Raw genomic sequence first — 13711 nt, 5'->3', positions numbered from 1 at the left:
GAGGCTGCGTGTATGGTGTCCTTTTTAGAAACGGTAATTAATTGATGCTGCAGGCATAGGCACGCACCTTTTCCCCTTTTTCTCTCTCCCTCTTGAGTGAAAGGACTTTTCCAAAGAGAGGGGAACAGAAGGTTGAAATGCGATGTGGCGCCGTTTCCTGCATTTTCCAGTGTCATGGAAATCTGCAATCTGTGGCGCCTTTGTCATATTGATTCAAGAGAGGGACGTAAAATGCAAGGCGTTATCGTCGGCGAATCCAGTAACTTTTGAATTCAAGTGCCAAAGTTTTGCCGGTGTGTCATAAATCTTTATGGAAAATGCTTTTGTTAGAGAGCTGGTTATGATCTCTCTTGTCTCTGGTATTCCTTGATGAGACGGGAAATAAATGTTTGATTTTATAATATAGTTGATGATATAAAAAATAAATATTTAGCTCTGTAACTTGTCTTTCAGCATAACGTTTGCGTGTATGTATATATGTGTATAATATTATGTACTGCAGTAGCCTAGGAGCAGTTTCCAGAGCCCTTTTCAGCTCACCTGAGCGAGAAGCCGGTGAGCTTTTCAGATCAGAGTTATCTGTCGTTAGTCTGTATGTCTTGGTGGATATAAGTCTGAGTAAGCCAGGCAGGCATACATGAAGACATCTTCAGTTTCTTCAGAACTACTAGACCCATTTCAACCATACTTGACCCAGTGCATCCTTGAGTAAAGGGTATCGAAGGGTATTGAGAGGTAGAAGCCACGTCCCTTGTCAGTTGGGATAATTTGCGCTTTAGTGAAAATAAGCTGTGGCCGTTAATAAATCGTCTTCTCGAGAAGGACTAGACATAACAAAACATACTTATGCCCCTGGGCTCTGAGTGGGGTCATTCCTGGAGTCACAAGTTTCGCCTAGGAATATGTAAGAAATATCTTCGTCTCAAGTATAGCAGGGCTCCAGTTTTTAAAATTAAGTTTTCATCCTCATGTACAGTATAGTAGATTCAAGTTTGTTGAAACCATTACCCCAGGGGTTAGGTTTTGGGGCCACATGCGGAGTCCAAGTTTTTACATGATAGTATATGAATAAAATCTTAATCATATTTAGGATTGTAGCAAAGTGGCTGAAGTGAGCACTGCATCCTATCAATGTACTTTTTCTCTCTTTTCTCCTCTCTTTATATATATATATATATATATATATATATATATATATATATATATATATGTGTGTGTGTGTGTGTGTGTGTGTGTATGTATGTATGTATGTATATATACACACACATTAAATCCATTAAATTGCTGGATAATCATTATAAGCAGGTGGACAGCTCTTTGCGGCTGTGTGAATGGAGAGAGAGAGAGAGAGAGAGAGAGAGAGAGACTCCCACCCTTTGGAGGACAGGAAAATTCATTTGAAGTGTGAGGTCGGGCTGTTGGTAAGACAAAAGGCCATTGATATGTCTTTGTAAAGGCAAATCTTTCATACGTGCCAGCATAGAATTCCAAGCAGTACAAAATAAGCCATGCAGAAAGACAAGAGGAACTGCCCAAAAAGGAACTGTTAAAAAAATCGGGATCTTGAAGAGTTGGAAAAAACATCGAAACTGTAAGGTTAAAAATATTTTGAGTATTACTTCCCTTCCCCTTGTCAGATTTTTTTTTTCAGATTCAAAGTAGTATCTACATGGTGTATTATATTAAGCAGCCCTTAAAACGAACTTCAGTGGGTCGTCGTGCAGAAAATTAGAACATTTATGGAGAGAGGTATATCCTCATATAATGAGAAAAAAGTAAGCAATTATTAGTTCATGGGCAAGGGAAGAAAGAGTCAAGGATGTTAATCTTTAAGTTGGCATCAGATTTTCCATTTATACGCTGCTGCCGTACAGTCCTTTAAAATAATGGCGAGTGGATCCGTATTCTTATCCTTCTAAAAGACTTCATATAATAAAAAGCTGTGCTTACAGTTTTGAGACAGTTCTCTCTCTGTGAAGTTGTTAGAGCTTCAAAATCCAATACGCTGAATGTGAGTTCAGACCATCTTGTTATTTTGCGAAGATTGCTTCAAGACAAATAGGTACCGGAATGGAAGTAACTTGAAAATTATTTTTTATTTTAGATATACAAATAAGAGGGCACAATTTATAAGTAGTAAATGAATATAAGTAATATTTAACGTTTTGACGTGCCTGGTCATGGTTTAGTTTTCCGAAGGAATTTTTTATAATCTTATGTCAAAAATTAAAAAGTAATTAACATTTATTTCTATTCACATAATACTTTTATGATTTTGGTTTGTGAAATAACTCATGGCACGTTAGTTGACTAGTCACAAGAGAGTAGTGATGTGTCAGCCTCACCATCATCAGTGTCCTGCCCTTAGTCATGTCAAGCATTAATTGATTATATTTCTCAACTTGAAATCAATTTCATTTTCTCTCGCGACCCTTCTTTATGGTTAATCAATCTGATTTTTTGCTGTTCATTGTTAAAATTCCTTTCTTTCTGTTATGTCTTCCGTTGCAGCCATTCCATATACTCGTAATTAATTGATAGTCCAGTTTTGATTCTGCTTTCCTTAAATAGTTTCATTCCGTCTGTCTTCCAATCCGCCTTCTCGAATGCTATAAGTCCTAAGACCCCAATAAATGAAACCGCAAAAGAAAACCAGTAACAAGTAACAAATAATATAAACAACGAAGTCAAATATGTAAAGCTTATGGCAAACTATGCAGTGAGGCTCATATGCAATAACCTTGTTTTCAATGCCAGACCACAGATGGTATGCATAAAATAAAAAGTAACGGGGCAAAAACACTACCCTTGAGAACACGAAAGCATTTCCGTAGTCATTACATTTCCCACCAAAAACTACTCTATGCAGTGTGTTAGTTGAAAATTCGACAATAATATTAAGAAATGGACCGCCAGCTCTTATCTGTGTAAGTTTGAAAAAAAAAAAGCCTTATGCTTAACATAAGTCAAGACCAATCATGCAAACTAAATGAACAGAATCTAGGGATGCACGTACAGCCTTGTAACTCGAAAGAAGGGCATCTATGCCCTTGGGAAAGCCAAACGGCAAACTAGTCAACAGATGATTACTTTCAGCACAGAGATCAAACGTTTTGCCAATAGACGTTCAAAGTCATCAGATAGCATGAGAGTTAAAGAACCTGGGTGGCATTTAGTAAGGCTAGAGCTACCCTAACCACATTTACCTAATGGAAAAACATTAACAATTTTCCAGCAAGTGCAAAAAGAACTCCTTATAGCTACTTATAATAAATAACTGCTGACAGCTCAGGAGCATAGTAAGCAGCGCTTTTCATTAAAAACAAAGGCAAAAATACCCTTTAGGCCTACACCTCCATCAGAATGAAGGTTGAGGAAAAAACTCTTAGTTTCACGGGACCGAAAAGCTAAACCAGGCAGTTTGGCATAAGGAAAACGGGGATGAGGCTTATGAGTTTCTAATTGCTTTGCTTAGTATCAAACACATCTGCTATAAAGAGTTCATTTTTCCTGTGGATAGTGAGCGACATAGCCATATGGGTTAAGCAAAGGAGAAACTGCTGAGGCTGCGCTAGAAAGTGCAGATATTATAGTAGCCCACCATTTTTACTCCAGAATTGTAGCAGAAATTTTTTTTATAATAAAATTTTATTCATCTTCAGCTGATGCTTAAATTCTATGAGCCACAGCTCTTAGGTGGGTAGAATTATTCCATGTCAAATCAAATCTGTCAAGCCTCATTTTTCTCCAAGTAATATCTTCAATCATCCTAGCATCGGGATTTGTCTTTGATGCAATAATTCAGCAACTGATACTCTTATTATGGGGGCAAACTACCTTATCATTTAAAGGAACAACAGGCTTAGCTTCTTTATTCATAAGTGAAAAATTACTCAAAATTCCGCTCCAATCTACTTCAATTTTTAATACATATTTTTACAAGATTATGACACATCAGGGAAATCTTACTCAGATTTTGAGCATTACGAACAGATGTCCCTGCTGGATGACTCACAGAACTGGCAAATCGGTGGATACTAATCTAAGCAGTAACTAGGGTTGTACCTGGTCTCACAATTTACTTACAGCCAGATAAAGAGGTAAGGCCAAAAGCAATCAGTAGGAGAAACGAATCAACCACTCACTATGGTGAGCATATGAGATCCCCAGCAGACACAATGGAATCAAGTTTTTCATTCTCCAAAACTGTATTGGCTTGATGCTATCTTTCAGTGTCTATATAGACATGCGGAGGTTGACAACTGAATATTTTTCGTTCATACGCATATTATGTAGACTTCCCGTTAATGTTTTATTAAAAGGGCAAAAAGCTTCCAAAGGTTACTCGTAGCCCAGAGACAGCAGCGTGTCCCTCAAAGCTCAGAATGAAATCAGTTTGCAGTTAATATCAAGGGAGATAACATATCATTACATACCCTTGGTATTTAAGAAGGTATGACATCATGTGTTCCCTGTGTAAGAGAAGGTTATGATGTCATTCTTTCCTTGCTCCTTGTTCTTCTTTAAAGCAAGGCATTGCCCTGTTGACCTTACGGCCAGGTAGAGCTGGGTTGAGTGTAAGAGCAAAGGTTATTTATTCGTTGGTGGATTTATTGAAAAAAAAATTGTAAATAACATGGGTGGAAGTGGCTGTAAAGCGTCAAATAATTAAATCACATGCATTTGATGTTTGAGCCCTTGATTGCATGAAGTATAATTACCCCAGACCCCTGCGTTTGTCAGCGTGGGAAGGAAAAAGATTTTTCGTAATGTAATATTTTTGCTATATTTGCATTAGCGTGAAGAAGGAAATTGGAAACTTTTTAGCGTAATGACGGGAAATTTTTTTTCAGAAATATAAATCTGCAATACTTAAAAATACTCGTAACCTTCAAATCGCTGTTTCTTAAAATATTTTAACTTTATTTGGTGAACAGAGACTTTTCATAATTTTGAATAAAGACTTTCTCATGAGCGCCGATATCTTTAGTTAGGTATTGATATTTAGAGAGAATAGTCTGGAAAACTAGGCATTACCATACAGAAATTATCACCCACCCCCCCAAAAAAAATTATGTCCATTATAATGTCCACTATAACGATTTAGATAATTTCTCCTTAATAACTACGCCAGATTAAGAATTCATAGTCAAGCCTTTTCACTCTATGAACAATACCTCCCTTCAGAGATTACTATTACCACCACCACCAGCGGCGGACTTCATCCTTTATCATAATGAAATGTGGCCAAAATGAGAAATCTGGACAGTGGGGCATCGGGACACCTCGGCCTAATGTTGATGTTGCACCTCTGCAAAGCGAGGTATCTTCTGATAATGATGTTAATCATAATTGCCGTTGTTAGGAAAAAGGGAGCCACTACTCAAGGGCTGAGCGAACAACTTCAACGAGAGTTTGATGTTAATCATAATTACCGTTGTTAGGAAAAAGGGAGCCACTACTCAAGGGCTGAGCGAATAACTAAAGCGAGAGTTTCCTTATCTCTATACTTCTTTTTTGTGCAAGCATTCGTGAATATGGAAGTTTTTGTAATTATTAATGTTCAGAGTAATATTTGACATTTCTGTTGTTTCCCTTTGTAAGGAGTGCGTATATGTACTTACTTTCTTTATCATTATGGGTACCTATATCAAGTTAATTATTAGTGTCGATCGTAATATTTGAACTGCTGTTCCTCAAATAAGGAGGAATTTAGAGCTACTGTAGGTGTTTTCGCCTAAAAGTAAATCTAAAATGGATTTACTTTTATGAGTGAATTCACGAGGATAGTAATTTAATTATCGATATGTCTAGAATGTGAATTGAATCAAACAAATTGTTGGAAGGAGGGCACGGTAAGTAAAACTTATCTTACAAATTGCTTTAGATCTGTTTATGCTGGCCCATTAAGCAGCTAAGCACTCCTGAAGGCCTTACAGCGTCACTTAACGTTGATTTGAATACTGGTGATTTCAATACTGATAGTGGGGGTCATTTAAGTTCGAACTCACTTGCACTTGGCCTCAGTTAATACAAGGTTAAATTTATTTACTATAGTGCAGTTTTGTTGCGTAATTCATTTCTGTGGTGAGTACCTAATCTCAAGCACACACACACACAGAGAGAGAGAGAGAGAGAGAGAGAGAGGATAAAGGAGAAAAACAATGGATTTTAGTATTCAATTGTTTATTCCAATTACGCCACTCAATTGAGTAAGGTAACTATGACAGCTTGTAATATTCTCTACAGAGGGACGAAATCACAGTAACAGTTTCTAAGGTTGTAAAGTTTGCGATACATTTCGAAAAGGTGTGTTAATGAAGGTGATGCATTTAAGCCATACTGTAATTAACAAAAATATCCTATGAAAACTGATTGCCAGCGTTGACGTTGATACCATGAAAAATTGAACAGTCACCTACGGATATTCGTATCATAGGTCTCGTTTCTAAAACCCCTTAGCTTCGTGTTGCGTTTCGTGCAAAGAGGTTTTTCCTTGAAGAGAGTTTACGGCCAGATGAGAAGCGAGCACCAGATGTAGTTTATGGGCCGAAAGGTTTTGTCATATGCAAGATAAATTAATTGTACCTTGTACTAATTGAGAATATCCATGAAGGAAGTAGATGCAAAGCTTTATGTTGACGGGGTTATGTCGAGTGGATATGGTGTAAATAGTTGGATGCTACAGGGTAATGATATGCATACCTATGCCGTTTTCCTTTTTCGTGGTTTCATAATGAAAAATGGTTGGAGTTGGTTAGAATTCGCAGATACTGTTCCAGTCAACAACACATGACAAGATTTACAAAACTTGCTCAATAGAATGCATCCTATACCTAGGTAGATATGAAAACAACTAATGAAGACAAGAGTATGTACAAAGGGATAGAATAACATTGTAAAGAGAAAGGATTGAATCTTTCAAATATTTAGGGGCAAGGATGTCTAGAACAGGTTATCTTGTGTTAGAATTTAATGGAATTAAACAAGGTTAATAAAAGAATGGGCACCCTGAATGAGATATAGAACTCAAGTAAACTAAAATTTTATATAAAAGTAAGATTATGCATTAGTCTAGTGCAGTTTGTATTGCTACACGGATATAAATCATGTTAAGACAGTGAAACTGTATATAAAAGATTTCGATTTCAGGAAAAAGCTTTGAGAAGAATATTAGGAGTCAGATGACAGGATTAAAGTTGAAAACAATGCTGTAAGTGAAATTAGGAAGGTTCCCTTTGTAGATGAGATGTTGAAACACGGTAGTGTCAGCTTGGCTCCTTTGGAAACCAATAGTTAGAGGTCCTAGACGTACATGGATGGGAACTGTGGGAAGAGAAGGGAGGATGGAGATGAGTGGAGATTTGGTGAAGACAAAGCACAGGCAAAACGTGACTGGTGAAATTACCCAGACGCGCACGACGTTTGATGCTATAATGATGATGATGATGTGATCATGATAATACTGTACCACTAGGAATACGTCCTGTTTTGACCTTTAGTTGTTTTTCAAAGCATCGAGGGCGGAGCAAGCCTTCAACTCGATTTAAACTGAGGTTATTGTGCTCTTCAGTTGAAAAGAATGAATCAACGAAGACTAATTTTGATGTGCACAGCTCTTGAGGTTAACTTTCTGTACAAGCCAAAGTGAGAAACTGGGCCAAATCGAAACTATCCTGAAATTGGAAAATTCATTTTTGACTTATCTGCCTTTCACTATGAAAAAGGAAAGTTGGGTATTTTTTTCATTTTAGAAAGCGCACTTAATTTTCCATTTACTTGAACAGTTTTCTGCTCACAATTGCCCTTTTACCCCAACCTGAAATGACTGTGAAAAGACCTGATATTATAGAGAAGACGTTTAGTTATGCAAATTATAGCGTAATAACATGGTTATTCGTATAAGAAATGTATATTTGTTGGAAGGTATATTTAAAGCTATTCATTTAAGGAAATATTATAATTCGTTTCCGAACTAAATCTTTCTTTCGATCTCTTTCTTTCTCGTCACGTTTATCCTCGAAGTCAGTGACCTCCGAAGTTATTTGCGAGTATTCGTCCCTGACCTTAAGATTCCTTGAAGAGAAATGTCACGACGAAAATGTCACTTGGTTTGGCTTCGTCCTAAAATGGTGCGTTCTAAAATGATTTCCTAGAAACAACAAGAAACAAAAATAGGTTGATACACTCCATTAAAAGAGACTACAAGAAAAGGATATAGCTGCTGTTAATCAAGGAATTTATTTGCCCAATAATGTATCTCAGCGATCAGGGTCCACATGAATACATTCATTGTTAATACCGAGGCTTATACCACGTGTTTGATCCTATAGACCACTGGTATGAATATAAATTAATCACTGCAGACTTTAGTCACTTACTGCGTTTATCAACAAATTTTGCCTTGCAAACTTATTTACTATTTTAATACGGCACTTGAGATTTTATTAAGACTAAGTCTTGGAGATATCAGGAGCTTTGGACTCGTAACATTTTTGTGTTCGGTTTGTGACCTTGACCTTTCACAAATATTAGGCCATAAATATCTTTTAGTATGCGATTAACTATACTTTAGGAATAACTTACACCCAAGGGGAATTATAATATACAAGTGCCTCTTCATGGCAGAATTCGACAAGACGCCTGGTTTATCAGCAAGGATTGACAGTGACATAGTCCACCTGGATGTCGAGGGAGATATAAGTTGATATCGACTCTGTTGTACGTATGTGCCTGACGAATTCATTCCATCGATATCATCCCATCCCCACCATGATAGCTGTTTGGTAAGTTTGTAACACTAGGCTAATTATGAGTTTTTGTTACATGCACAGGTGATTTTTTGTATTAACAAAAATTAAGCCACAAATGTCGTTCAATATCCTGTTCACTACATCTTAGACATAACTTACATTCAGTGGGAATTAAAATTGATAAGTGCTTCTTCCTCTACAGTATTCGAAACGATGCATGATTTAGAAACAACGATAGACAGTGACTTAGACCACCCGACTGTCAAGAGAGAGATGTTAATGTTGACTCTCCGTAAATATGCCTATCGAATTCAGCTCCTGTAATTAACTTCCATCTCTCTTGATAGCTGGGTTGTCTAAGTCATTCGAATTCTGCCAGGGATGAAGCACTTATCAGTTATGATTCCCCTTGGGTGTAAGTTATTCCTAAGGTATAGTGAACTGGATATTAAACAATATTTGTGTCTTAATGTTTATGAATAAATTATTGTCATGTGTATATGTGACAAAAACTAATAATTAGCTAAGTGTTATAAACTTTCCCATCAACTTTTATAAACCTCTTGATTAAAGTTCCATTTTTTGTAAAACACTGTGAAGTCTTTAATATCCACCTGCAAAGATCCATGCATTTCTGCTAATAGCATCTTTGGTTTGAAGAGTTAATATACAAAGCCCGGGGTATTTTCGTCTTTAAAATTCTTTTGAGAGCCAGTGACTTGGTATTAGCCATTTTTGTGGCAAGGTAAATCAGTGTTTTCTAAAACCCAAGCTGGGATAAACCATTGATCTAGTTTAGCCAGAACTTAAAATTTAACTATTTTGTACATAACAACTCTCAGTAACAGAATACCTTGTTGTAGCAATGTGATAGGCGTGAAGGCTCTCAAACCTGGCGACACTTTCTCCCGGTTCGAATCTAAATAACCTTCCTTACCCTCTCTGTTAATGTCATTATTACTTCAGCTTCTTTCGTATTTTATAAGCAAACTTTTTCCCATCTTGCTATCCACCCTCTGTACCTTTTACCTCATAGTACAGCTGTAGGGTTTCCCTTAAGTTTCACCTTAGATACTGTTGGCTTTAAATAATGTGGAAATTTCCTTACATCAAAACTGGTTTTTTAGAAGAGGAATATACAGGTTCCAGCTGTCCTGTGTATTAGACACTAATTATAGTGGTTGTGGTGGTAGGTGGGACTGGCTGCCTGATAAAATTCAGACCTACAAAATTGCAGTAGCCTCCCAGAGGGAGCTTTTTCCTGAGATAGGACTCTTGACTTGGTTTGTCTGGTTGCTCATCATGACGGTAACAGTGGGGATGATTGTATCTTTAAAAAGCACTCAGTCATAACTAGCAGATTCGGCTTACGCTTATGCCACTGTCACAGTTAGGAATGCTATTCCCTCCAATAGGTTATGTGGATGGTACCTGGGAGTCAGACTTCAAATTTCAATTGGTAGACAACATGGTAGCCACAGGTTATTTATTATATTTTTTAAATATTTATTTTCATTTGCCTATATTGTAATTTTTCCTTTAATTTTTCCACGAATCTGGATTAAAATTGAAAAACAGATCAAAATGGAAGGTAATGTTTGTATGCCATACCCTTTTCATGATATTGCCTTGTAAAATGGGTCTTTCCATGATTTTGATATATTTACTGTTCTAGTTATCGTGTGTTCTGTGTAGTGGTAATAGTTGTTGAAGTATCGTTTGTAGTGTAATGTCAGATTTCAAAAGAGTTAGTGATTTAGATACTTAACAATGTAATAGAATTAATAATAACTTTCTTGATAATAGCATAGTAGTGGGAAAGAGAGATTCGAGTTAGACCAGATGTTGTGTCTTGATTCAGTTGTCATCGCAAAAGATAAGCGAGCTCTTTGTTTTCAGGTACACATTGACAGGTCGGGATAACAGTTGAGTCGTGTAAGACTGTCTCATACAAGAAAAAGACAAATGATTTCGCAATGTTACATATATTGTTCTGATTGCGTCCCATATGATTTTCTGGGAAAAAACGTGTACCTTTTTGAGAAATGTGAACAAGTGTTGCTCTGAAGCACATGGCAATTGCATCATGTTTAAGAGTACATTGCTCTGATCTCGTATTGTTTTAACGTGCTAGTTTTGGCCCCAAAACGTTTTGCTCTGGAAGTGATGTCATCTTCCTCTTCTAGAATTTTCTCTTGTATCTCATTTCCAAAGTGCCTTAATAATGGCATCATCTGATTGTTTCATTTCTAACTGGAATCCAAAAGTTTGCTCAATGTGATTTCAGAAACCGTTCGTGTGGCTCTCTCTCTCTCTCTCTCTCTCTCTCTCTCTCTCTCTCTCTCTCTCTCTTCAAAAGAGAAAAGTTATTAACGTAAAATATTTGTGTGGTCGTTGATAGTAAACTTAGCTTTTGAGGTCTGAATGTAGGAAAAGTGTATATATTCGTAATATATTTTAACGGCGCCTATCAGAAGTGTGTTTTGTGAATCTTAGCAGCTGCATTTCAGGTGATTTTGCAAAAGTTTTCACAAGCTTGTGTAAGGTAAAGTAAATTTTACCTATTATTACCATTGTATAATAAGGTATGTTAAAAGGTTTTTGCCTTAGTGAAATTGTTTTTGGTAAATCTTTTGTGTATTTTATGTGTTCTTTTGTTTGCAATCTCTTAATTTTTTACTTTTTATATAGTGGTGATTTAACATTTATTTACTTAGCAATTTAAGTATTTCTTAATAATTTAACATAGCATACGTGGTTTAATTTTTTAAAATACAGTGTTTCATTTACTGACCACCAGTGAATAGGATTAGTGGTGTGCACAAGGGAAAGTGATAAACATGTTTTGTTCCTTTAGTTTTGCTGAAGTGACTTAAGACCAGGGGAAACAGTTAAAGTTGTTTGACGGAGTGATGCCCTTTTGCTCTAGTATATTTCTTGTTTAGTTGTTGATACCTCAAACTTGTTTTGATAAACTTAGTTTGATTTTTCACATGATTAATAAGCTATTTAAGGAATCACTGTTGCCTTTAGAGTACTCAGTCGTAATTTTTTATTGTTATGAGAGTTCAGGTATCTGGCTGAAGTGAGGTAAATTTTTGAATTCTGTGATTAGTTGTGTAATAACCAGGTACTTGAAACACTTTGTGACACCCTGCACCTCTTGATTCTGTGATAACTGCTGTGACTTCTGTCATAGATAAGGCTATGACTCTCGCACCCCTGGGACACTGGCGAATAAGAGTTGTGGTGGTGATCATGATAACAGGGTCTTTGGTGTCCCTCACTATTTAGCTACTGGTTAATAACTCTTATTCAGAACTTTCAGGACCTTTGGTAGGATTCTTAGGCACACACTAAGGGTTAGACAGTGGTAGAAGCAGTTTTAATTTTTAGCATAACTATGGGCTTGCAGACAAGATCATTTTTGTGATTGTACGGGATGATGTAGATTCCCAGAAAATTGCAGTTATAAAAAAAGGGTTCATTTTACAAGTGTAAAGTATTTGTTTTATCGTTCAGATTTTCTCTATTACAGTGTTTTGATATTCTTCATATTTGAACTTCATCCTCATCCTGTCATTAACTTTTTTCACATTTGATTATGAGCTGAATGACCCTGTGGGTCCCAGTGCCTGGCCTTCGACCTAAAACCCATGCTCCTTCCATTCATCCTTACAGATTAACATTCATGAATGTTATAATTGAAGCACATAGCCTAGCATGGCCTCTCAGTATTTTGTTACTTTCATCTAGCTGATGGTATACCTTTTTTTGAACTTGATTGAGGAATTCTCTAGTTAAACCATCACTCTTGGGTCCATATTATGTTGCCATATCCTTTGAAATCAAAGAGTCTTTGGAGCACTAGACAGTATCCCAAAACCCTTCAATTTTGGCAAAGGAGAAGTCCAGTGAAATTTGTAACCTTTTTTCGTTCTTTTAATTATCTGTCGAATGAAAACTAGATACGGATGTGTTTTTTCCAACTTGATTAGCTTTGCTCAAGGAGATCTTTAGGAGGACTGATTTTGGCAAGCACTGAGTTATTCTGGCAAATGCTACAGCCTTTTTGTAGTAGAGTTCATATGAGAACTCAACGACCTAAAGGGAATGGGTGACCCAAACCGCAATTGGTGCCCCATTGAGTTCTTAAACCTTTAAATTCTTTGATTTTCTTAAATTCTTTCGTTTGATAGCAATGAAGATAGACATAGCAACTATTATCAAAATACATGTGTTTTGTTCGGAGGAAGGTTCTGGGGTTCATGAAGTATTAGTTTAGGACTATCAGACTTTACCTGACTTTCAGTACACTTCAGTACTAGAATTCTTAGAAGTCTTTGACACAATGGCCTGCTTTTAGAAAACCAAGATGGAGGAGTTAGTAGTTGTAACTGTAGCATGTAACTGTAGGTGATACTGAGATACATGATATGTGGACGCTAATCTTGGATACTGCCGAGTTCGATAACCAAATTAGGAAAGACCTTCTGTTTTTTATGGTTTACGTATGCACGCTGAGATCCGTCACGTCTTTGATTATCAGGTGGTTCAAATAAAAAGTAAATCAGTGACGAACTATACATACTCTCACCAGCATGGGTGGAAATCAAACATCTGGCTATTTGGTTTAAACCCGAAGTTCGCCTCGTTTTTCGCAAAAGAAGTTGTTATAGAAAGCCAGAAGCCTAAACATGTACTACTACTACTACTACAGTACTGCTACTACTACTACTACAAAACCTGACATTTATGATAATGATGAGGCCTTTCTATTAATCAAGGATGTTCACTGAACCTTTTTAAGAAATGGTAGAGTTATAGAGTTTAGACGTAGAATAGGGGTCAAAAGGAATATAACTGAGACGATATTAGTACAGTAATGGTTCTCATTATATGAAGCATTTACCTAAACTAAGAAAACTCCATAGAGTGCAACTGAGACATTAAATGAC

This window comes from Macrobrachium rosenbergii, chromosome 25 (genome assembly GCF_040412425.1).
Source record: "Macrobrachium rosenbergii isolate ZJJX-2024 chromosome 25, ASM4041242v1, whole genome shotgun sequence".
Lineage (NCBI taxonomy): Eukaryota > Metazoa > Arthropoda > Malacostraca > Decapoda > Palaemonidae > Macrobrachium > Macrobrachium rosenbergii.
This window is presented reverse-complemented; position numbering follows the sequence as displayed.